Source organism: Scyliorhinus torazame, chromosome 2 (genome assembly GCF_047496885.1).
Source record: "Scyliorhinus torazame isolate Kashiwa2021f chromosome 2, sScyTor2.1, whole genome shotgun sequence".
Lineage (NCBI taxonomy): Eukaryota > Metazoa > Chordata > Chondrichthyes > Carcharhiniformes > Scyliorhinidae > Scyliorhinus > Scyliorhinus torazame.
Genome location: NC_092708.1, coordinates 230,076,783 through 230,102,141, shown reverse-complemented (window position 1 = coordinate 230,102,141; position 25,359 = coordinate 230,076,783). Strand labels below are relative to the sequence as shown.

Genomic DNA, 25,359 nt, shown 5'->3' with positions numbered 1-25,359 from the left:
TTCTGCCTCTGGTGCTAACAGTGATGCCATTGACTGTGGCTGAAGGGATAGACAAACTAGACAAATTGCTAAAGGCCCCTCATGATTTCTCCAGGTGTAAAAAATAAATCAACAAAGGTAAGGAGTATTTTTATTTCTGCACCACGGAATAAAGAAAGACAAAATCCATGATCTTGCTGACATGTCCGGTGCATGGTGCAGACGCAGTGGTGCTGAATGGGAAATTTCAATAACGAACATTTAAGTAAAAGGGGGCCACACCTGAAACATATACCTGTCTGTTCTATCTACAGAAACGTACTGACGTGCTGGGTATTTCCAGCATTTTGCTCATCTTTTGGGCAGCACGGTGGCCTAGTGGTTAGCACAGCTGCCTCACGGAGCTGAGGTCCCAGGTTCGATCCCGGCTCTCGGTCACTGTCCGTGTTGAGTTTGTACATTCTCCACGTGTCTGTGTGGGTTTCGCCCCAACAACCCAAAAATGTGCAGAGTAGGTGGATTGGCCACGCTAAATTGCCCCTTAATTGGAAAAAATAATTGGGTAATCTAAATTAAAAAAATAATAACAATTTTGCTCATCATTTTGCAACCTGGTCTTCTCAGGTTCACACAGTTGGACTTGTCGCCTTTCCAGGTAAAACTGTGGCACAAAATCACTGGGCTTTCCAAAATATGAACTGGTGGGACCTGTGATGGTGCGAACCAGCAGATAGATTTAACAACAAAAATATTTGGTTAACATTATCTCAGGGACTGTTTGCGACTTAATAATGACATTCAAATGGCACTTTAAAAAGTGACACTGAAATTTTAAGAGACAGGTGATTTTTCCACTCATTCCCAAAGCCAAGATACACGTTACAGCCACTGGGGCTCACCACAGTGCAATTCACATTCAACCACTAGGAGGTGCAATATAGACAAAAGATAATTCACTTGACACATTTCCCAGCACTTGCTGGCACATTACTGCACCTCAGCCATAGCAGCTTCACTGAAATTTTCAAGGCTGTCGAGAACATCAAATCTACTGCAACGACACGTGATGGCACTTTGACTCCAATGCTCCACAGATCATGTGCTGCTCCAGCACTTTATCCTACACAAATGCACACACACTGCTCCATCTCTCCATCACATATTGCTCCATCACGCTATCACACACACTCTGCTCCATTCTCAATCATGCACACTCTGTTCCATCACTCATACGCTCTGCTGCATTACCCCATCACATACACACACGCTTCATCTCTCCATCCACTGCACTCTCTGCTCCATCTTTCCATCACAAACATACTCTGCTCCATCTCCCAATCACAAGCACATTCTCTGCCCCCTGTATTGGTGAATATGCGAAATAAGGTTTAAGTATGTTTAATTTAATCTTTTTGCGCCTGTAAAGGTAAAACATATAGTTAGGTTTTTGTATGTGTGGTTGTTGATTTCAATTCCAACTGTGATTTTGTTGTGCTTAGGGAGGCCTGTTGCATGAAGAGTAAATTCACCTGCAATGGCTGCTTTGCATCTGTGTTATTGTAATGTAGAGAAGCTTTTCAATTTTGGTTGAGCCCATTTCATTGGTAGTGAGAGAGAAGGCAGCTCTCACCTTTCTGATAGAAGTGGTTGATTGGTTGATTTTAGAATGCTAAAATGGGAACATCTCTCTCGTCCTTGCTGGAAGAAAAGCCATACTATGGAGTGAGGTTAAGAGAACAGATACAGGAGACCTAAAGTCCATCTAGTTAAAGAAATTAGAGAAATGAAGAGTTGGTTACAAGACGCCTGGAGTTAACGGAAGAAAAGAAATGGGAACCCAGAACAGGTTACTGTTCAGTAACGTCACAGAGAGTTGAAAAACCATTTGATTGTGAAAGACCAGAAAGTTATCTGCAGTAGTGTGAATGTTTGTGAGAAACTATTTGTATGAAGACATTATTTGAAATAATTGTAGAAATCCGTTGCTGGACCTCAGAGTTTGTGCTGAAGTCTTTAAGACAAAGGTTGCTGGTTTAGCACAGTATTAAATAGCTGGCTTTTAAAGCAGACCATGGCAGCCCAGCAGCGCGGATTCAATTCCCATACCAGCCTCCCCGAACAGGTGCCGGAATGTGGTGACTAGGGGCTTTTCACAGTAACTTCATTTGAAGCCTACTTGTGACAATAAGTGATTTTAATTTAATTTAATTTAATTTTTTGTGATGAATGTAAGAATTTCAGATATATTGTATTAAATGAATTTGGGACAGTAAGGGTTAATAGTCTGGTTAGTATGTGACTGCTGCCATCATGTTTTTAAAAATCCTGGTTTGAAAGGCAGCAGACACTTTTTAAAGAGATGTGTAATTAAAGCATTGTAAAAGTAAGATCATAATTAATTCCAGCCAGGGATATTATTTGCATAATGTGGTCGAATGAAATTTTGTTTATATTAAAAGGGTTCCCCGGGAGTAGATAATTAGAGGCATTGTGTTCAGCTTGGTAAGGTGATGTAGGCAATGGGAGGAGCCAGGGACTGAAACAGTTTCTGAAGGTTCAGTTCAGTTTTAGAGTTTTCTGTGAACAAATTAGCTTACTCTCTCAAAACAGTGAGTTAAAAAGATTTTGCCTATGAATAGAACAACAGTGTCTGGAAAGGCTGGCAGGTTAACCAATAGTTTGACTTCGGCAAGAATCAGCTATTGGTTCCTGAATGATCTCTCTTTCTCAAAGTGGTCTAACCAAGATGTCTCTTGACAGAAATTATTCCTGAGTCTGCTAACTGTATTTGAAAGTTGATTGTGACCGGAGATGGGTTTTGTTTGAATGGCGATAAAGATAGCAGTTAGGATTGTTTCTTTGTATTGTCAAGCATTGTTTAACTAGTAATTGAAAGCTATTGGGCGTAGTTTAATGGTCATGTTGCACTTAAACAAGAGCAGGAAGAGGCTGTTAAATCATGGGAGAGACCAAAATCGAGAACCGTGTCGGGCGCCGATCTGTTTGCAGTCTAACTGGCCCACACTCGTTGGCGAAATCAGGATCCGGCCATAGCATGGTGAGAAACCAATAATCACTACTTAAGCCCAATCTCCATACAACTAACAGGAGCTACCCCCTACCTAACGGCCCTCCAATGATGTAACGGTCTCCCCAGGAAGTGGTCACACGGACATCGATTACCAAGGAGGTGAGTTGCCATCTTCACTCTCAAGCAAAGAGTTCGGGAGCACTGGGGTTGCTGTCCTGGTGCTCGGAGGGGGTTGCGGGGGGGGGGGGGGGGGGGGGCCCAGCCGAGGTGGCCCACCGTCGGGCGGGGGGGGGGGGGTTGTTGTAGAGCAGGAGGGTGTGGACACCCATATGCTTAGCTGGGGTTGGGATGAGGAGAGATGGGTGTCTCAGCGCCCAGGGGTCTGCCATGCCAACCCCTGGACCGTGTGGTCCCGTTCCAGGGACAACCCCAGCCTGCCTGCCCCGCTGACCACCCACAACTCCCACTGACCTTGGAGGCTTCTGGCCGTCGGCTGAAGGCTATTGCTAATAGGAATTGGCAATCGTGGTTAAGTGAGCACTCCACAGATCCCAAGTAGATCCCCGTGGGTGGGCTGGCCCTGTAGAATGTGAGGTTATTACCCAGAATCCCAATCAGACCATGATGCCTGGACACTGGGCCTGAGCACTACGAGAGGCAACATCTAGGACACAGCGACCAACATCCGAACACCCAGGGGCTTGGCCCCAGCACTGGGGACATTTCTGCAACAAGAGGGTGGGCGCGTGCAGCATGGTTGGGAGGTGCTGGATAGAGGGGCGACCAATGGGGGGACTGGAGGGTCCCGGGGTGGAAGAGACCACTGGTTGTCAGTCTCACACCCTCTCCCAATTCCTTACAGATATTCAAATCCCGTGTAAGCCGCCCTCACGTTGCTGATGGCAGGCCAGGCGTCCAGACGGCGGAGAAGGCAGCTGCAGTAGCATCGACAGAGGTGTGAGGCCCTGTCCTACACCGTGAGGACCCGTCCACCCATCAGACCAGGGGGGACCCGGAGGTGGAGGCCCGTGATGGCCCAAGGTGTACAGGTGTCTCTGGTCTTTTGAACAGATGGCAGAGAGCGTGTGCCGCAGGAGGCTCCAACTCAACAAGGGGCTGGTGCAGCACCTGTGCCATGTCCTCGCGAACTTGGCACCACGTGGAGGAGGATAATACCCACTCCCGGTGCACGTCAAGGTTACTGCAGGCCTGAACTTTTATGCCTCAGGATCATCCCATGGCTCAAGCAGGAACTTATGTGGCATCTCATATGCTACAGCCCACAAGTGCATCCGTGAAGTCATGGGTGCCCTGTTTGACAAGGCAGCTCGAACTATATAAACGTGACATGGACCAAGCCCCAACAAGATGCCCAGGCAACAGGATTTTCTGCCATCGACGGGATGCCCCAGGTCCAGGGGCTAATGGATGGCACGCAAGTCGCCTTGCACTCACCCGGCCATCAGGGAGTGCCCAACATTAACAGAAAGGTGTTCCACTCCCTAAACATGCAGCTTGTGTACTATCACCACATGAAGATCATGCACATGTGCACATGCTTCCCGGAGAGTGTCCACGACAGCTACGCCCTGGGGCTGTCGGACATCCCCGGTCTCTTCAAGGACCACCCCAGGATGGCCGTTTGGCTCTTGGGGGATAAGGGGTACCCACTGATGACCTGGCTATTGACACCAGTACGGAGGCCGGAGACTTAAGCGGAGACCCGGTACAACGAGGCCCATGTGGCCACCCTGGCTGTGATTGAGCCATGCATCGGACTCCTCAAAAGCCGGCTCCGATGCCTCAACCAGTCTGGTGGTGCACTCCAATACACCGTCCAGAGGGTCGCCCGCTTTGTGCTGGTCTTTTGTGTCTTCCACAACCTGGCACAGCAGCAGGAACACGTGCTGGAGGTGGAGGCGGAGGAAGATGTAGCCACCTCAGAGGTGGAGTTCGAGGACGAGGAAGTGCCAGACTAGGAGGGGCTGGAGGATGAGTCCAATGAGGACCCACAGGACCAACTGGAGGATGGACAGGCTGCAGCGGTGATGGTCCGGCAAGCCCAGTGGGCCAAGGAGGCTCTCATCCTGCCCACTTCACATAGGACGTGGCCTCATCTGTCATTCCCCCTCTCCCCAACCCCCTCCTTCACTCCACCCAGGACCTCCATGTCCAGGAAGATGGGGCATGGATGGGTGCTCGGCCCACATTGCGGAAGAAAGTGCCAGAGGCGCCTTATTGATCAAGGTCAACGAGTTTTCATAATTTACACATGTGTTCTCAAGTGCCCCAATCCCACGATGGTGCCACCCAACTCTCCCAGACCCTCCCTCTACCTCTTTCACACCCCCAACGCACCCTCTCCCCTCCTTACCCACAACCCCTCTCCCCTGTGCCCTCTGTGATTCCCGACCTGCTTAGCCTTCCGTGCTCTCTCACTGCGCAGAGATGGCAATAAGCGATATTCATTTCATTTCATGTGTCCCCAGGATTCACATCATAGGTGGAGGCAGCCTGCTGCCTAACGCGTACCGTGGCTTTCGATGTCCCTGGTGGGTGTCCTCTGGGGGCTCTGGGGTTGGATGGCCTCGGTGCATTTGCTGGTGGCACATGCCCTGCCATGCTACCCTGTTCCGGGTGCTGACTGCGAGATGCGCCGTTGTCAGGGGAGTGAGTCGCGGGGAGCAGGTGGCCACCGTTGGCATCCAGTGCTGCCTTCTCCCGGTTTCTGTCATAGGGCCTTGGGGTTCACCTCGAGGTGGAGGGGCAGCTGGATTGAGCCCCGGTTGCCCCTGCATCATCTGGATCTGGCAATCCCCCAATGTCTGCAGCACAGTGTCAATGCCCTCGGCAATGCTCCTCAGTGACTGGATCATGCTCTGGAGCACCTCAGTTATGTCCAGCTGAGATTGGGACATGCCCCGCAGCACTTATCAAGGTCTGCCTAATACTGGACAAGCACCATGGCTAGCGAGGGAGAGTGGAGGTAGGACACGGAGAAACTGCCGGTCCTGCTGCTGGCAGGGCAGCGGGGGGGGGGGGCATGGGGGTCAGGGACCCCCCGCAGGACCGGGGTGTCCAAGCATGGACCGCCATTGCTGCAGCCTGCAAGGCAGCCATCTTGCTGCGCACCCCACTGACCCCCCACCGTGGCCCCTGGTTGTACAGGGTGACACCGTCGTATGGTTGCCACCGCCCCACCACCCCCTGCACCCCATTGATCGATGGGATGCATGACTCCCTATGAGCATCGGCCCATGACAGGCCGGTCTTCACAAGCTGAAGGGGTTCCACTCGATGAAAGTGAAGCATGGTGTGTGACCATGAGATGCGCATGACGCCTGTACCCGATATAAGGGCAGTGTGCACAACAGCTTCATCCTGGACTGCTCTGGAGGGGGCCTCCAGTATGGCTCTTGGACAGTCTCCCACATCATCCTCCACAACATCGTGCAGCAGAGGGGCGACGTACTAGAGGAGGGAGATGAATGGCAGGCTTCGTCCGACGAAGAGGATGTGAGGGAGGGCGAGGACGGGCGGGACATGGGGCCCAGGCAGGCACGGAAGGCCACACAACATGTGCTCCTGGGCCGGAGAGCACGGGACGCTCTAATCGCCTCTAGGTTCACCGACTCAGGGGACTGGCCAATGGCACGACATCTCATCCCCACCGTCAACCTCCCTCTTTTGTGTTCTTTGTGATTCTTGTTCTCAGGATGGATGTTGTTTCACAAAGACTACAGGAGCTAAATTCATTAACAAAGCTAACATTTATTTACACTACTTATTAAAGTTCGACCACTTACTCTTATAGTCAACAATAATCTGGTAATCTACACTCAACTAACACTAGTCTCTACACTCATCTATAACTGTACTCTGATCTCTCTCACTACTCTGATGCGCTCCTCTCCAGCCTTCTACCAGAAGTCTGTGAGTCAGTGCTTTATATAGTTCTACATCTAGCTCGATCGAGTAGTTAATTCTGATATGACATTAACCCTTTGTATTCAGAGCATTTCCCACAATCTCCCCCCATCCCTTGCTACCCTCTCCGTGATACCTGCCTGCCTCACTATGGGTGCAGGGCCTGGCTTGGCAGTAACAGTGGGTCTGGTCAATGGGATGAAAGATGATGACAACCCACTCTAGGATGAGCACTGGTGCTCCACATCATTCGACAAAGTCTGACGCCTGCCCACGGTCGCACTTTCCAACGTCCACCTTGGTGATTCCTACATGCGAGCTGGCCATTCCATTACACAGTCCCAATGAATCCCTGGGGTGGTGGAGGTGGGGATGGTTGGATGTTTGTGGGACACTGGAGTGATGAGTACTAGCTGAACTGTGGTCCCTGGGCCAAGCCCACCTACAACGTGCGGCCATCATCCCCACTCTCACGCCCCCTGCAACCAGTCCAGAATAGCCCATCCCTCACACCCTTCTGACAGAGAATTCAGGCAGGTTGTAATGTTGTGCACAGGTGATTAATGTAAACAAATATATACAGCTTTGTGTCCTAGCCCCTAACGCTATTCTGTGTTCTGCACCCGTGCCAACTTAACTGGTGTCTATTTTTCTGGACTTACGAGCCCAAATGCTACCTCTAGGTGGATCCCCAGGCGGTAGGTACATCAGGAGTGGAGGCAGCCTGCTGCAATTCCCGCCCTGTGACCTGGGTCCCCTTTGGCAGCTGTCTTCTGGGGCGACCGGGCCTGGATGCGCCTGACTGTCAGGTGGTATGGTGCCACCCTGTTCTGCCCGCTGCCCCCCAGATGTGTCAGGGACAGGAGGGGAGGCGGGAGGAGTCAGAGGCACTGTGCTTTTCCGGCACCCCTCCTGTGGGAGTCACCGGCATGGGCGCCAGCACCTCCTCCTCCCTCGGGTCTGTGCCACATCAGCCAGTGCCTGGGCAATACTGCCGATGCCCTCAGTCATGGTCCACTGTAACTGGGCCACACTCGGGAGCGCTGCTGCAATGTCCAGGTGGCTCTGACTGCCTGATGAGCAGACCGCGCTGTCCTGGGCATTGGCCACTGCCTGCACAGAGTGCCCCAGGCCTTGGACATGGGCGGCATGGTAGCTTAGTGGTTAGCACTGTTGCTTCACAGCTCCAGGGTCCCAGGTTCGATTCCCCGCTGGGTCACTGTCTGTGCGGAGTCCGCATCTTCTCCCCGTGTCTGCATGGGTTTCCTCCGGGTGCCCCGGTTTCCTCCCACAGTCCAAAGATGTGCAGGTTAGGTGGATTGACCATGCTAAATTGCCCTTAATGTCCAAAAGGTTGGGTGGGGTTACTAGGTTACGGGGATAGGTGTGGGCCTAGGTAGGGTGCTCTTTCCAGGGGCCGGTGGAGACTCACTGGGCTGAATGGCTTCCTTCTGCACTGTACATTTTATGATTCTATGACATCTTTACCCATGGCCGAACTTTCGACCCCAAGGCTTCCACCTTGTGCGGTGTTTTCCTGGGTGGCATGCATGTTTGGCACCATCTCCTGCTTCTGCAGGCGGTTCGACTCCTCCAACGGCACCTACAGGTGCTGGATAGTTGCAGACACCCTCTCATGTAGTCCCTGGCTCTGAGATTACATCTGCACTATTGATGGGACCGACATTTCCGGAAGTCCGAAACCCATCCAGACAGCAGCTAGTCGGGATACCCTCCGAACATCCAACCCCTCGGGGGCTCCTACCTCCACCTGCTGTACTGCAACAGGTGTGTGGTGTGTACCAGGTAGTGCCCCAGGAGCCTCTTCCCCAAATTGCCCAACTGGCGTGAGTGTCTCTTGGATTGGGGAAAGTGTTGGAGGCAGCTGTGATGGAAAGTCAGTGTCATCGCAGGACCGGTCCTCCCGGGTGTTTCCATTGTGGGTCGAGGGCTCCCTTTGTGTCCCTGTCCTCCTCCACGCTGCTCCCTGCTTGTGTTTGGGGTCAGGGGTCATCAGGTGATCCTGAAAAACACAAGACAAGACGCATGAAGGGACTGCGGCTTGGGGTGGCCAGGGCAGTGTGTGGGGGGCCGGTGTGGCGAATGTGCCATGGGGAACTGCAGCTCAGCAGGATCCCACTTGCTCACCCGATGCCAACCTCTGCCTCAGTGACTGTCCTCTCCCCGAGCCCGCCGATCAGGTCCAGGGCCTGTTGCTGTGCGTGGTGCGGAGCCACAGGTCAAGCGGTCCCCCTCCGTTTCTTTCCCCGCTTCTGGTGATTGTGCGGCAGCTTCCCCTAGAAGTGTGGGGGGGGGGGAAAATAGAGAGACAGAATATGCAGTGTTAGGCAGGCAGACGCAGGCTGTTCAAGGAACAGCTACTGCGTGTCCTTGATAAGTATGTACCTGTCAGGCAGGGAGGAAGTGGTCGAGCGAGGGAACCGTGGTTTACTAAAGCAGTCGAAACACTTGTCAAGAGGAAGAAAGAGGCTTATGTAAAGATGAGACATGAAGGTTCAGTTAGGGCGCTCGAGAGTTACAAGTTAGCTAGGAAGGACCTAAAGAGAGAGCGAAGAAGAGCCAGGAGGGGACATGAGAAGTCTTTGGCAGGTAGGATCAAGGATAACCCTAAAGCTTTCCATAGATATGTCAGGAATAAAAGAATGACTAGGGTAAGAGTAGGGCCAGTCAAGGACAGTAGTGGGAAGTTGTGCGTGGAGTCCGAGGAGATAGGAGAGGTGCTAAATAAATATTTTTCGTCAGTATTCTCACAGGAAAAAGACAATGTTGTTGAGGAGAATACTGAGATTCAGGCTACTAGACTAGAAGGGCTTGAGGTTCATAAGGAGGAGGTGTTAGCAGTTCTGGAAAGTGTGAAAATAGATAAGTCCCCTGGGCCGGATGGGATTTTTCCTAGGATTCTCTGGGAAGCTAGAGGGGAGATTGCTGAGCCTTTGGCTTTAATCTTCAAGTCATCTTTGTCTACAGGAATAGTGCCAGAAGATTGGAGGATAGCAAATGTTGTCCCCTTGTTCAAGAAGGGAAGTAGAGACAACCCCGGTAACGATAGACCAGTGAGCCTAACTTCTGTTGTGGGCAAAATCTTGGAAAGGTTTATCAGAGATATGGGGCAAAATTCTCCCCCAACGGCGCGATGTCCGCCGACTGGCGCCAAAGACGGCGCCAATCAGACGGCTCCGCATCTTTGGCGGCCTAGCCCCAACATTGAGGCCGGCGCCGGAGGGATTTCCGCCCCGCCAGCTGGCGGAAGTGGCGTTTGTTGCCCCGCCAGCTGGCGCGGAAATGCAGCGCATGCGCGGGAGCGTCAGCGGCCGCTGACAGTTTCCCGGCGCATGCGCGGGAGCGTCGGCGGCCGCTGAAAGATTCCCGCGCATGCGCAGTGGGGAGAGTCTCTTCCGCCTCCGCCATGGTGGAGGCCGTGGCGGAGGCGGAAGGTAAAGAGTGCCCCCACGGCACAGGCCCGCCCGCGGATCGGTGGGCCCCGATCGCGGGCCAGGCCACCGTGGGGGCACCCCCCGGGGTCAGATCGCCCCGCGCCCCCCCCCCAGGACCCCGGAGCCCGCCCACGCTGCCTGGTCCCGCCGGTAAGTACCAGGTTTGATTTACGCCGGCGGGACAGGCAATTTCTGGGCGGGACTTCGGCCCATCCGGGCCGGAGAATTGAGCGGGGGGTCCCGCCAACCGGCGCGGCCCGATTCCCACCCCATCTCCGGTACCGGAGACTTCGGCGGGGGCGGGGGCGGGGTTCACGGCGGCCAACGGCCATTCTCCGACCCGGCGGGGGGTCGGAGAATGACGCCCATGATGTATAATCATCTGGAAAGGAATAATTTGATTAGAGATAGTCAACACAGTTTTGTGAAGGGTAGGTCGTGCCTCACAAACCTTATAGAGTTCTTTGAGAAGGTGACCAAACAGGTGGATGAGGGTAAAGCAGTTGATGTGGTGTATATGGATTTCAGTAAAGATTTTGATAAGGTTCTCCACGGTAGGCTACTGCAGAAAATACGGAGGCATGGGATTCAGGGTGATTTAGCGGTTTGGATCAGAAATTGGCCAGCTGGAAGAAGACAAAGGGTGCTGGTTGATGGGAAATGTTCAGACTGGAGTCCAGTTACTAGTGGTGTACCACAAGGATCTGTTTTGGGGCCACTGCTGTTTGTCATTTTTATAAATGACCTGGAGGAGGGCGTAAAAGGATGGGTGAGTAAATTTGCAGATGACACTCAAGTCGGTGGAGTTGTGGACAGTGCGGAAGGATGTTACAAGTTACAGAGGGACATAGATAAGCTGCAGCGCTGGGCTGAGATGTGGCAAATGGAGTTTAATGCAGAAAAGTGTGAGATGATTCATTTTGGAAGGAATAACAGGAAGAGAGAGTACTGGGCTAATGGTAAGATTCTTGGCAGTGTGGATGAATAGAGAGATCTTGGTGTCCATGTACATAGATCCCTGAAAGTTGCCACCCAGGTTTAGAGGGTAGTTAAAAAGGCGTACGGTGTGTTAGCTTTTATTGGTAGAGGGATTGAGTTTCGGAGCCATGCGGTCATGTTGCAGCTGTACTAAACTCTGGTGCGGCCGCATTTGGAGTATTGCGTGCAATTCTGGTCGCCGCATTATAGGAAGGATGTGGAAGCATTGGAAAGGGTGCAGAGGAGATTTACCAGAATGTTGCCTGGTGTGGAGGGAAGATTTTATGAGGAAAGGCTGAGGGACTTGTGGCTGTTTTCGTTAGAGAGAAGAAGGTTAAGAGGTGACTTAATTGAGGCATACAAGGTGATCAGAGGATTGGATAGGGTGGACAGTGAGAGCTTTTTTCCTCGGATGGTGATGTCTAGCATGAGGGGACATAGCTTAATTGAGGGGAGATAGATATAGGACAGATGTAGGAGGTAGGTTCTTTACTCAGAGAGTAGTAAGGGCGTGGAATGCCCTGCCTGCAACAGTAGTGAACTCGCCAACACTAAGGGCATTCAAATCGTCATTGGATAGACATATGGATGATAAGGGGATAGTGTAGATGGGCTTTAGAGTGGTTTCACAGGACGATGCAACATCGAGGGCCGAAGGGCTTGTACTGCGCTGCAATGTTCTATGTTCTATGTTCAGGCAGCACAGTGGGTGAGTGGCTGGTGGCCATCGTGAAGAGGTGGGATTACAGGTGTGTGGGGCAAGGGTTAATACCAGGGGCACAGTGCTGCCTACTCACCATGGCCGCACTGAGGAGGTCGAAACAGTTTCTTCTGGCACTGCTGGCCAGTCCTAATGCTGTTGCTCATGGCGGTCATGACCTCTCCTACCTGTGCCCTGGCCCGGTGCACGGTGACAGATGGCAATCGCCGCCCCACCCTGGGGTATAAGGTGGCACGCCTCTCCTCCACTACGTCTTGTCGGGTCTCCAGCTCTCCTTGCTGCCACCTTGTCGTCTGGGGTGAGTTAGTGTGGGGAGTGGAGTGTTTGTATGCGGCTGCAGCTTGTCAGCCTCTCGAGTACCAATCCTGAATCTGGCTATCAGATACCATTTTTCATTGGAATCGGTTGTGTTCCAGGTGGTGCTGGTGTTAGCCCTATAACGGTCGGTGGATTGATCTGGGAATGCACCAATTTTGCTGTCGTAGAATGCCACCGATTCAGTCTTGGAGTCAGCACTTAATTTCTGGCGGGGAGAATTCCGCTGGCGGTATTTTCAGCCAATGTTCCATTCTGGGACTTTCCCCTCCAGTTAGAACATCTACTGGGATCATAACAAACATGGGGGCTCTTGCGGGATTTGAAAACGTGGAGAAAGGGTTATTGGATACTGATTAGTAATAATTTTATTGATATATTTTGAAATGTGGATGTTGAATAGTAAAACATGTTCTAGGATTTTTGGATAAATGGAGGGGTCTGTGAATCCTTAAAAAAGAGTAAGTGGGGTACTGAGGTACTGGACAAAAGAATTGGCATTACTGTGAGGTATATTGTATGGGATAGAATCCAAAATGGTGTTGGGAATTGCTGAGACTTTTCTTGAGATGGAATATGTAACTCTGACTGGTTTACAGATAATAACCAAGAGTTAGTTCACTGAATTGGCAGATAAATGAATTTGGATTACCTGAAGGGCTAAAGTAAATTGACACTATTGAAAGCTTAGTGAAACATTTAAAATTTCAAGAATTGTCAGATAGACCAAGTATTTTGAAAAGTGAGGTCATTGACTTAGCTATAATTCAATTACATATTGAACAATTTGAAATGTTGGATAAAGAAAAGGAAAAAAGATAAAGAAAAATAAATGAATTAAAAACTTGAACTAGAAATGTTGGAAAGGCAAGAGGAAAAAGAAAGAGCGGGAGCTTTTCAAAAGGAAAATTAATTGAGGAAACAATGTGGAAATGGAAAGTGAAGAAAGAGAAAAGGGGAGAGAGAGAGAGAGAGAGAGAGAATTTTAATTTAAAATGCTGGACGTTAAAGCAGAAGCATGATAACAAAATAAATAACTTTATTGTTGTCACAAGTAGATTTACATTAACACTGCAACAAAGTTACTATGAAAAGCCCCTCGTCGCCACACTCCAGCGCCTGTTTGGGTGCACAGAGGGAGAATTAAGAATGTGCAAATTACCTAACACCGCGTCTTTTGGGACTGTGGGAGGAAACGGAAGCACCCGGAGGAAGCCCACACAGACACAGGGAGAACGTGCAGACTCTGCAGAGACAGTGACTAAAGCGGGAATTGAACCTGGGACCCTGGTGCTGTGAAGCAACAGTGCTAACCACTGTGCTACCCTGCCAGAGGAGGTTAAGGAAGGACAGGCGGTGATATAATGGCATTGTTCTGAGGACCCGGGTTCAAATCCGACCACGGCAATGGTGAAATTGGACTTTAAAAAAATGTATTCTAGAATTACAAGTCAAATGGTGACCATTAAACTATTGCCATTTGTTGTAAAAACCCATCTGCTTCACTAATGTCCTTGAGGGAAGGTAATCTGCTGTCCTTACTGGGTCTGGCCTATGTATGTGACTCCAGACCTCAACAATGCGGTTTTCACTTAAATGCCTTCTGAAATGGCTTCTGTTCAAAGGCAATTAAGGATGGGCAATAAATTCTGGCCTTGCCAGTGACACCGACATCCTGGAGTAATTCTAGACATAAATCTAATGGGGAAATGTTTATATTTATTAATCTTTCCAAAATGTGAGGAAAAAGATGTGGAAGCATTCCTTTCTTTCTTTTGAAAAGATAGCTAAAACCTCTGAAGATTTCAAAATAAATTTTGAAAATACTTTTAGAAAGTAGCCTGGTAGGTCGAGCTAGCATATGAATTATTGTCGGAAGAGGAATCTGTAGATTATCAGAAAATGCTGGAAAATTTCAGCTGGACTGACAGCATCTGTGGAGAGGAAACAGAGCTAACGTTTTGCGTCTGGATGACTCTTCATCAGCTCTGAAGAAAATAAAATAAAGAAAGCTATCCTTAATGCATACGTGTTGGTTCCTGAGCCTTACAGGCAGTAATTATGGAACATAAGAAAACAGCCTGGGCAAAATCATTTTAAATTTGAGAGAGTGAAGCAAAATACTTTTGATAATTGGAAACGGCATTAAAGATGGAGAAAACATATGGAACCCTTAGAGAGGCTTAGAATAATTTAAGTATTTATTTCCTTTGATTATTTGGACTCATGTTGCGGGACAAAAATTTTAAACTACTAGACAGGCAGCAGAGCTGGCTGATGGTTATGAACTTGCCCATAGAACCAGGCATTTTTTCCGTCATCCTTTTAAACATGAAAAGGATAGAAGATGGGAAGGAGAAAAGAAAACAAATAGCTAGGAAAACATGGAACTGTTGGGAATGGTCAGGAAATTTCACATCAGATCAAAATGGAAGGTGCCGAGGACTGAAGTGATATTTGGAGGCCTAAATCTTTTCAGAGTAACAAAGTGGGACACATTAGGTGTTGGAAATTAAATGGAAGACTAGTTGCAGTAGTAGAAAAGGAAGTGTATGAATAATAAATGGTGTTAAAACTATAGCAGTAATTCAGGTAAAGTGTGCTCTTTCAGAATCAATGAGAAAGGAGGATACAACTCAAGATAGTTCAGAAAAATGCTTCAGCGCTGGCAAAAATGTTTTGTTTCAAAGGGACAAGTTTACCTTACTCGTCTAACAAAATAAGAGAGATACTGAAGCAGATCAATCATTGATGGAACCTGATGATACAATTTGCATTGCAGGGAGATTTATGATATAAAAAGTATTAGTAAGAGGTATTAATGGAAGGGATGGACATGTTTCTTTGTGTAAAGTTAGTAAGAAGTAATTTTGTAAATAGAATTGTTACAGTGGGAATTATTCCTAAATGATCTATTGGAGGAATAGATTCCATCCTAAGTAATAATTTGGCTAGCAGAGAATGTAATGCAATGACAACTGTATTGCAACAGGCAGTTGATCATGGTGACTTTAACAATCTTTTGAAAACTACTGTGGAGGAAAATGAGACATTCATTGCAGATAACGAACAATTGAAGGAAAACGTTATTAACACAGAAAAATCAACTTTCATGTATGAAAGAGGAGTTGGTGAATGAAAAAAATAGAACTGATGAGAATCAGTCAGGAAAAGTGTAGTATTCGACTGAGGACTTAAACAGTCTCAATGAAATACTTGAAAAAGCAAACTTAACAAAGGTTGGTCTTCAGTTAAAATTGGGTGAACTTCAAGCATTAGATGAATTTATGAAGTCTTGTGGAAAATGCTTGAACAAGAAAAGGAGATTCTGGTAAATCAGAATGATTGAAAGCAGAGATAAAAAGCAAAACTATTGACTCTTAGAACCTCATCATGAGAATAACAATGAGATTTTTGAACTTAAAAGCAAAATGGCAGAAATTAAGAAGATGATGGATGGTATGGAATGTTGTAATTTAAACATTCCTATGAATAAAAACTTGTTGAATAGTGATTGATTCTATTGTGCTTAGAAAGGGCTACAGCTTGAAAAGTAAATGAACCAGCAGTGGCTGTTTAGCAACCGGGTCCTGTAAAGCTGGAGAAGCTCTGAAGTTATAATTTAGCGAATTTGATTGTCGTTGGAGATAGGAAGTGAGAGAGAAGGTAGCCCTCACAGCTCTGCTAGAAGTAGTTGGTTTTAAAAGGCGAAAGCAGGAACATTGCTCTCAGCCTTGCTAGAAGAAAAGTCATACTATAGAGTAATAGTTAACAGATGAGGCATCGAAAATCTAAAGTCCAGCTCGTTAAGAAAACTAGAGAAATTTCCAAGAAGTCTGGAATTAATGGAACAGAGGAAACTGGGAACCAGAACAATTTACTGTTCGGTAACGTCACCCGAGTTGGAAAAACATTGGATTGTGAGAGGCCATTAAGATATCTGCAGTCGTGCAGCAAATTCCAGCCCCATGTGATTTACCTAAATAATTGACCAATTGGGGCAGAGTGGACAGCCACTGACCAATGGTTGCATAATGGACAGCCACTGACCACAGGGCATATAATGGGTGCCAATTACCATTCCCTATATTATGGGCAGCCAATGGCCCTTCGGCATTTATGGCTGGTCATTTAGTATTAGGTGGTTCAAAGATCTGCCACTGATCATTTTTCATCCCCATCCATCTTGAATACCTCAGTTGTCTCAGCTTAATTGCAAATGTGCTTTACATCTAATTATGCCCAGTCTATTTACAACAGATATATATTAATGTACATCAACTTAAAAACATCTACCTCTTTTGTAACTAAGGTATTCTATTTCCCCTCCAGGAATATCTTTATTAGAAAAATGTGGTTTAAATTCCTAGTTTAAATGTTTTCTCTTGAACGTTTGTGCAGGTGTTGGACTCACTGCATGGAGCAGTGTGTAGACCTTATCTGTAATAAAGAGATTTTCCTTCTCGTATATATATGTCACCTTAAGCCAAAGCAAATAAATGACAGTAGGGTTTAGATTCTCCAGGGATGAAGCCAGAGAGCCTCCTAAAACCTCACAGTGCCTCTTCACATTTATATTATGGCTAATTTATTACACAGGTAGTTGAAGTATATAACAGGAGAAGGGATCGTGGCTCTGGAAGTTTTTCTTATAAAAATGAGTCGATAATCTAATATCTAAACTGCTAGACTCAGGAAAGAAGCAATTTGATGATAAGTAGTGTATTTTTTCTTGTATAAGTCACTTATGATCAAGGACAGCCTCTGCCCACCCCCTCCCCCATGCTAGATCACACACATGAAACTGGGGCATTTAAACTAATGCAGTCAATGTTTTAAAATATTCAGCTATATACAAGTAAAACAGCCGTTGTAATTGGAGATTATTCAATTCGGAAGGTAAAATTATATAAAACAAATCTAAGTAAAGATATATAACAAATATAAGTAAAGATATATAACAAATATAAGTAGAGATATACAGGGCGGGGTTCTCCATTTCAGAGACTAAAGGTGGGATTCTCCGCTCGCCGATGCCGAAATCGCCTTCGGCGATCGGCCAGAGAATCCCCGTTCACGACCAAATCGGGACCGCCGCCGCTTTCATGATGCTCTGCCCCCTCAAAAGCGGCATATAGATGGCCTCAGGACATTGCCAGAGACCCAGCCCCCGATGCTCCGCCCCCGACCAGCTGAGTTCCTGACGGCGTGGGTCTCTCAAGGTCTCACCCGCGGACTCAGGCCAGCACCGCAACAGTCGGGGAAGGGCTGCTCCTCGGGCAGGGGGCACTTTATCAGGAGCTGGGGGCACTATTGGGGGATGGTCCGGGACTCGCGAGCCAGCCAAAGGGGGGGGGGGGGGCACTATTTTGCAGGCCGGGTCTGCGGGCGGTCGCCACCATGTTGCATGGTGCAGCCGCCGTGCGCATGCGTGGCCACGGACCTGGCAATTCTCCGGGCTGTATTGGCAGCTAGAGCTGGGTGCTCTATGCTCTGCCGCCATTTTAGCCCCCAGATACATAGAGGATTGGTGGTCATTTTGTGCCGAATTTACGGGCGTAAAACGCCACCATTCCCACGCCGCCGTGAGGACATAGCCTCACAATCGGAGAAACCGATTCTCACATTGCTGACACTGAAATCGCATTCGGCAATTGGCCAGAGAATCCCCTTTGACACTGTAATCAGGGACGGCGCCCGTTTTCAGATGCTCTGCTCCCTCCAAAACAGCGTCATCGCTGAGTACGCCGCACGCCATTGGGATGGCCTCAGGACGACACCTGAAGGCCCCCCCCCCGATTCTCCACCCCCGATGGTCCAACTTCCCGACGGCGTGGATCACTTGTGGTCTGAGGTTTTGTCAACCTCGCGTGGCGGATGCGGACTGTGTCCAGCGCCACCACAGCCGGAGGGGGAGGGGAAGCCGCTCCACTGGCCAGGTGGGCTTCGGCGGAGGCTGGGGGGAACTGTTGGGGGTTGGCCCTGGGATGGCGAGAGAGATTACAGGGGGCACTACTTGGCAAGCTGTGTCCGTGCGCGGCCGGCACCATGTTGTACGCGCGACGCTGAAGGTCGCCGTCGTGCACATGCGCGGCAACGGACCCGGCAATTCTACCAGGCGGAGCATAGTGGGGGTTGGCACTGACTTTTTGGTTGTAATACTAGACGCATGCTCAGGACACAGCCTCAGATTCGGAGAATCCAGCCCTAAGTGTTGGCGCTGGGACTGAATCGGTGGACTTCTATGACAATTAAATTCATCCCAAATAACAAGATGGCAGCATGAAAAGCAGCACCCCGGTTCACGGACGTAGAGCTCGAGATCCTGCTGGATGCCGTGGAGCAGAGGTGGGCCACCGTGTTCACCAGGCTGAGAAAAAGCTGCCACCCACTGTCATACATTGGGCTTGGGCGCAGGTGGCAGAGGCTGTGATCACCGTAGGCTCCACCGCCTGGACTGGACAGCAGTGCAGAAAGAAGCTGCACAACCTCCTCAGGGCAGCTAGGGTGAGCAGACAGCACAATGCCCCTGGCACCAATCCCCATCCCACACACCTGTAACCCCCTCCCCCCAAGCAAAGGACGACCGACCCCACCTGCCGGAAGTGTGAGCACACCCCCACCCTGCACCACATGCCAGCACACATACCGCCCGCTAGGTGCCCTGGCCACAAAGGCCACCAGTTGCTCAACTCCTGTGCTGCCCGCTTCAGACTGCTTAACATTGTGCGCTTTCTGCCTCCACCCCCTTCCCGAGAAGAAGGTGGCACATAGAAGAGAGGGAGAAGTCCGGAGGCGGACTGCCAGTGCTGCGGCCCCAGACCGTCAAGGAGCAACGGGCACTGGACCCGATCGGTGGGCCCGGAGAGACGGCAGTCGCTGATGCAGAGGTCAGCATTGGGCAACAAAGTGAGCCCCCGCTGAGTTGCAGTGTCCCTATGGCACACATGGCATGATCCCCAACCCACATCTTTCACACCACCCCCACACCACACTCATCACCCACTCACCTCCACTTCAGCACCCCGACACCATCACCCCTGCATCACCCACCACCCCATGTGCGATCCAACCATGCGTCATGTCGTGTGTCTTGCAAGATCACCTGACGACAAGGTGGGCCCTTCTGGTGTCCCCAACCCCAGACCCCAACCCCAGCAACGAAGCAGCAACTGACAATGACCCACGAACCCATCCAGCATCACAGAGACACCCATCTCGGGCAGGTGGGCAGACGGTCAGAGGGCGGCCTGGCCCCAGGGCCTAGCTGCCATCCAGACGTGTCTCGGACTTCTGGAAAGGGTGGTCCCATCGATAATGGAGATACAGTCGCAAAGCTGGGGACTACATGAGGGGGTGTCAGGGACCATCCAGTGCCTGTAGGTGCAGTTGGAGGAGTCCAGCTACCTGCAGGGGCAGGAGGCGGTGCCAACCATGCATGTTACCCAAGCCAACACCACAAGGTGGAGGCCTTGTGGGTGAAGGTATCGACCATGGGTCACGATGTCCAAGGCCTGGGGCAGTCTCTGCAGGCGGTGGCACAGGAAAAGGCTGCCCTGTCACAGGCAGCTATGTATAAGGGACACCTGGACATTGTAGTAGCTTGCCTGAGCTTGGCCCAGTCACAATAGGTCATGGCTGCGGGTGTCAACGACATTGCTTGGAGCTGGCTGACCTGAGCCAGCCCCAGAGATGGCGGCCCAGTCCCTGTGCTCCATGGCTGCGAGCGTGGAGACCCTGGTCAAGACAAGAGCGAACATCCAGGACTGGCAGCGTCAGGTGGTGGGGGAGCCCCAGGAATTTCCTTCGCTCGCACCTTCACCCCAAGGAGTAGCCCAGGGCACCAGGCCATCATCAGGCACCCCGAGGGAAGAGGTGGTGATGGGGCTCATGCCGGTGACTCCAGCAGGGGAGGTGCTGGAACACAACAGCATCTCGGACTCCTTCCTCCACACTGCATCCATAACCCTCGTCCGGTGCCCTCCTGTAGGGGCTGGTGTGGGGGTGGTGTGTGGGGGTGGGGGGGCACTCATATGGCCGGTGTCACTCTGTGCAACCACGGGCCACGGCTGGCGGTCAGTGGAGTGTGCAGCAAGATGGCAATGGTTCTAGGGTGGGAAGGGGTCACTCCGACCCCACGGCCCATCCCCAGGTCACACCCACTACTCTCCCCACTCCGGTCCTGGCAGACGTGCGTCCCCCCTTCCCAGCCAGCCATGGCAGCTGATGGTCGTGCCTCTGGGACCATGACCTACCTCCTCTCCCTACCTCAGCAGCCATGATGCCTGTTTCCTGATTTTTAAAACCACAAGCGAACCTCGCCGTCGGTAATTCCTCCCGGCTGAGGCGGAGCATCATGGAGGCCCCGGATAATACTAGATTGGGCCCGTTAATGGCATGCCAACGGCGCTTACTGTACGTGAGGAGTAAAACACATTGACACCACTTTTGAGGCAATGGAACTGGTCTTCCTTTGGGTGCTCCGGACGGAGAGTCCTGACCATGGTATTTTTACTTGCGCAGTGAAGCATTGCTGGAACTCTCACAAATCTTGCACCATTCGCAAATAAAACATTAACATTTACGCTGTGCATATAAATAAATGGTGACACTTTGAAGATGTCATTATTAGCTATTCATTTCACTTTTGGAATGCAGGAAGATTAATTGCTGCAAATGTTAGCTGGATTAAACAAAAACGGATTTGGTGTTAGGTAACCTAACAAGTAGGGCCTCTTTATGAAGAATGAATGAGGAAGTTACACACTCCACTAAATCTAGATTACTGCAATCCATGTAAGATTTATTTCTGCAGATTTTTTCTGTCTTGGTACATTTTGCTTTGTAGTGTAATCAGTGTTATTTTTGTTCCACAAAGTTCTTTCCTGCACGTTCTAGAATTACCTGCCATGCTTATTTTACTCTTGAAAATGAATGCAATCAAGCTTTAGTGCTGAGAAACATGCACAAAATGTTTCTTGATAGCTCTTGCTCATTTCACTAGCTTTGATGCCACATTCATTTCTGCAGTTTAATCTTAGTGTAGTATCTACAGCCAAATGAAATGTAGCAGGTGAACACCAGATTGTTAACCATTCTGTACTGTCATTTACATCTCGTCAGAGGAAAAACATTTTCCTTTTAATTTAAGAGCAACTCAAAACGAGAACCATCGTAAATGTCACAATGCCATTAAATGCCTCGTATAGCATTTGTTGTGCTCACCTCAAGGATTTCCCATTTGTGAAACAGGGGAACGGTTAATAAGCTTACTGCATTCTGCTGCTTGATAGACGGACACCACTGATTTTATCAATGGGCTGATAACTCTCTTTACTTTTAATAGTATTTTTCAAGCAGACATTGGTTTCAAATCAGAAACTCTTATCGACAACATTTTCCTGCAAGATCTCCACCTTCCTTCTCTGTGCTAATTCTTGGTTGTGTTTTGATCTTCTGATAAAAGTCTCAATAAATAAAAGAGCTGGTTTCCTGGGATGATATTATTTTTATTCAGATGACGAAGATATAGCACAGGATGATGCTGAAATGTTTTCTTTCGGAACGAATCCGATTATACAACTCTCAAGCAACAAAGTTATAGGTAGGTTTGGGGTCAATACAAATTAATCTGAATTTGTTCATAAAAATTGAATTTAATTTCAGGCCTGACGTCTGAATGGGTCTGTCTCTTTCGAACAGTGAATGTATGTGTGCATAGTGGGATCAACCTTTTAGTGGCCTCTGCTGACTTACAAAACCAACAAATATAAGGGAGCGAAAGCTTGGTGGCTTTTATGTTTTCTTTCTAAAATGAGCCTAATTTACTTTGATATTGCATATGTATGACCCTGGTCCATTCTCCAGGAAGGTCCTGTGGCTATCCATTTGCCTAATGGCCTGGGAGGGTGCCATTCACTCAGTACATTTGTTTCCCTGGCACTCCCAGGATTTACTCAGTGCCTGAAATGTCTGATGCTGTGTATTCAAAATGCCCATTTGCTTGGCATGGTAACGGCATTCATTTATCTTTCCTTCAGCTGAGGAATTTGGACTAGTCTAGCTAATTTTGAGCTGTGCTGAAGAGTGAAATTTTAATCTGAAATCCCCACAATAATCTAAGTCTTGACCCTCGTTTGTGTGTAATTAATTAGATTATTGTTCTGCTGCTATGGAGTTAAGAAATAAAACCATAGGCAACACAAGAGAATAAATACAAACATCTAATTAAAAAATATGGATAGGTGTACCTAATGCCATAATCTAGTGGCAAAAGTGAAGTCTGCACTCTGCATTGAGTTCACGAGAGTACTGCTATCACTCATCTGCAGCTCAAGTCAAGGCGTTCCTGGAGTTCAACTTCCAGCCATTTATTGTCTTAAACTTTCAACTGTCCATTAAACACAAACTCATTGCAGCTAGTAAAGCTTGTCATCCTCGTTTATGTTTCCTTAACCTTAAATGAAGTTCACATTTTAAAGCAAAACTGAAAATGATGAAGGTAACGGAACCTGCTCCATTGATTTATTCCTAACAATAGGACGCACAACCCATATCGTGAATATCATGTGACTGCAAATATAAGACAGACAAGAGTTAAGAAAATGAACCGGTGATGTCAGTATTTGCAAGGCATCATTTTCCATTTAGCTCAACGGGAAATGAAACTCTTCATGAAATAATACCTCTTTGGGTTAATCCTGGTGGGTGCAGAGGAACAGACATTTGCTGCCTTTTATGGCACAAGTGGGCTGGGTAGCTCTTTTAAATTGAAGGACTGAAAATTGTCCAGTCGATTAAGAATGAGAGTAGAAAGGGAGCCTTGTAAATGCAAGGATACTGGTGCTGGAAGGATTGCACCAGCATGTCTTAGCCATGCTCACAAGTTGCTGCAAGAACTGTCAAGACAAGTTTATTATTCGCTCCCTCTGAATACACTTGAGAGAAATCAACGGCACCTTGTTTTGAAGGAGACTCAGCCCCTCAATCATTTTCTGTGTTCCATATCGCTGCAGAACTACTGTTGTTTAAAAATGTACTCGCTTTAGGGAATAATATTTTTTAAATGTTACACACTTACCTCAGGCTCATTTTTTTTTTAAACATTACTCACTTCAAGCAGGCATGGAGTCGTCCATGCGGAAAAAACTAATGTGATGCTGCCTGAAAAATTTAATCTCTCATGAAATTATAATGCTGAGGATCAGCGGAAAGCATCTCGATAAATAAATGGGAGTATCAATTTTAACAGGCAAACTGTAGTTTCCAACAGGGTTAACAAAGCAGAGGACTTTGTGAGCAATAATCTTAAATTGCTGCCACTGCTGAAATTAAAGGTCCCCCCCCCAACTAGGCAAACACAAAAGATTGAGATTCTCACAGAGGCAGACTCCTTATTTAATAATAATGGCATTTTAAAACAAAAATGGCCTTTTTCCAAAAATACATTTATATGTGACACTATTCATGGTCCAGTCGGTTAGAAATCAAAGGCATTTTGCACTGATATTCACTATTCCTCTGACTGTCTTGGGTTAAGCAATAATTGCCAGACAGACCTTTCTCTTTACGTAAAAAGAAGCTTTTCTAGACATCTTTCTAGAGTCCTCGCTTAAATTATGCAAATTGTATATCTGTTACATTTTCCCGTTTTAAATAAAACTCAAAAATACTACCTTCCAGCTCAAGCAGCTTCCCCACATTCTGTTATCCACCATCCCCGGCAAGAAAATATTTGATGAATTATATTGCAGGATTTTACAAAAGGCTTCAGTAGATTAGATCCTCATTGCATTCTCCCACTGCCAACAAAATGTTATAATAAAAGTGGTATGAACAATTTAGAAATAAGAAGCTCACCTTTTCTTTTGAAAGGGTTTTTTCTTTGCAAACAAACAGTAAACGTAGACACACTGTCTTAATTGTGAAAGGCTGGTTTAATCAGCAAGAGTGACCCACTCAGTGGCAGTTCTAAAACAGGAGAGAAAAGATACAGGTTTTCCTTTCTCTGTAGTAAAAGCTGTGGAAGTTGCGTGGGGCAGTGTCTCTAGGAAATCTACTCTTTCTTTGAAAAAATGTCCGTGGGTAGATACAAGATTGGCACAACAATGAGTGAAAATAGCAAGGGCTGATACGCATTGTCAGCTAGAATTTGGGTTAAGACAGTGACTTTTGTCTGCAAGGTGTCTGTGTTGAAAAGAGAGTTGGGAGATGCAAAATTCTAATTTTCCTATCTGTGATTATAAAGGTACCCGGCTGAATAATGAGCGTACAGGTATCTTACAGAAGCTTTCATTATTAGATGATACTGTATATAAGTGCATTAAAATCTATTACAAACCGAAGAAAAAGTGTTACTTTTTTGCCTTGCAATATTAAGTGAGTAGCATCAATGGTCATAAATGAAAGCATTCATCAAAGGTGTTGGCTGTGGCAAAGGATTAGTGAATGCTGATGAAGTGTCCAGCTTCCCATAACTCGGAATGAGACAAGACTCCGAATTCCTTTATCATCTTGCTGCTGCATAACAAAGGTCTCATATATTTAGTGCAAGTTTGGCCTGGGCCACATAATAGGATTAGGAATAATTTTTACAAATTTACAAAAAACTGATCACATGGGAAGGCTTAGAATTTGCTAATAATTTCTCCTTCCTTGATAGATCAAAGGAAGCAAGAGTTCTGAAGCCAAGCAGCAGTTTGACCCTGGTCAGGCTTTCTAATGAAAGGGTTAATCTTCTCAGAGGTGACCATAGAGGAGCAAGTGGTGTGACCAAAGGGAGATTGAGGAATTAGAAAATCATTCAAAAGAAGACTGGGTTAATATGACAGAAAGAGAAAGTTACTGAGCCGCTCCACCTTAACTTGGCTTCAGTGAACTGAAGTGATTTTCTAAATGATGTATCTGCCATAACAGAGAAACAGAGGCTACAGTTCATTTATTTATTACTTTGT

The 25,359-nt window shown here is 48.0% G+C and overlaps 1 long non-coding RNA gene across 2 annotated transcripts in view; it reads right to left on the bottom strand.

The window, feature by feature from the left end:
* Positions 1-25,359, bottom strand: part of LOC140407856 (uncharacterized) — a 261,987-nt gene that overhangs the window by 199,571 nt on the left and 37,057 nt on the right. The window contains exon 1 of one of the 2 annotated variants that reach the window (XR_011939843.1): positions 24,266-24,374. The exons of the other annotated variant lie outside the window; for it this stretch is intronic. This is a non-coding gene — a long non-coding RNA (uncharacterized lncRNA). Of the gene's footprint in view, positions 1-24,265; positions 24,375-25,359 lie in introns of those variants that run through there. 2 annotated transcript variants of the gene reach the window in all.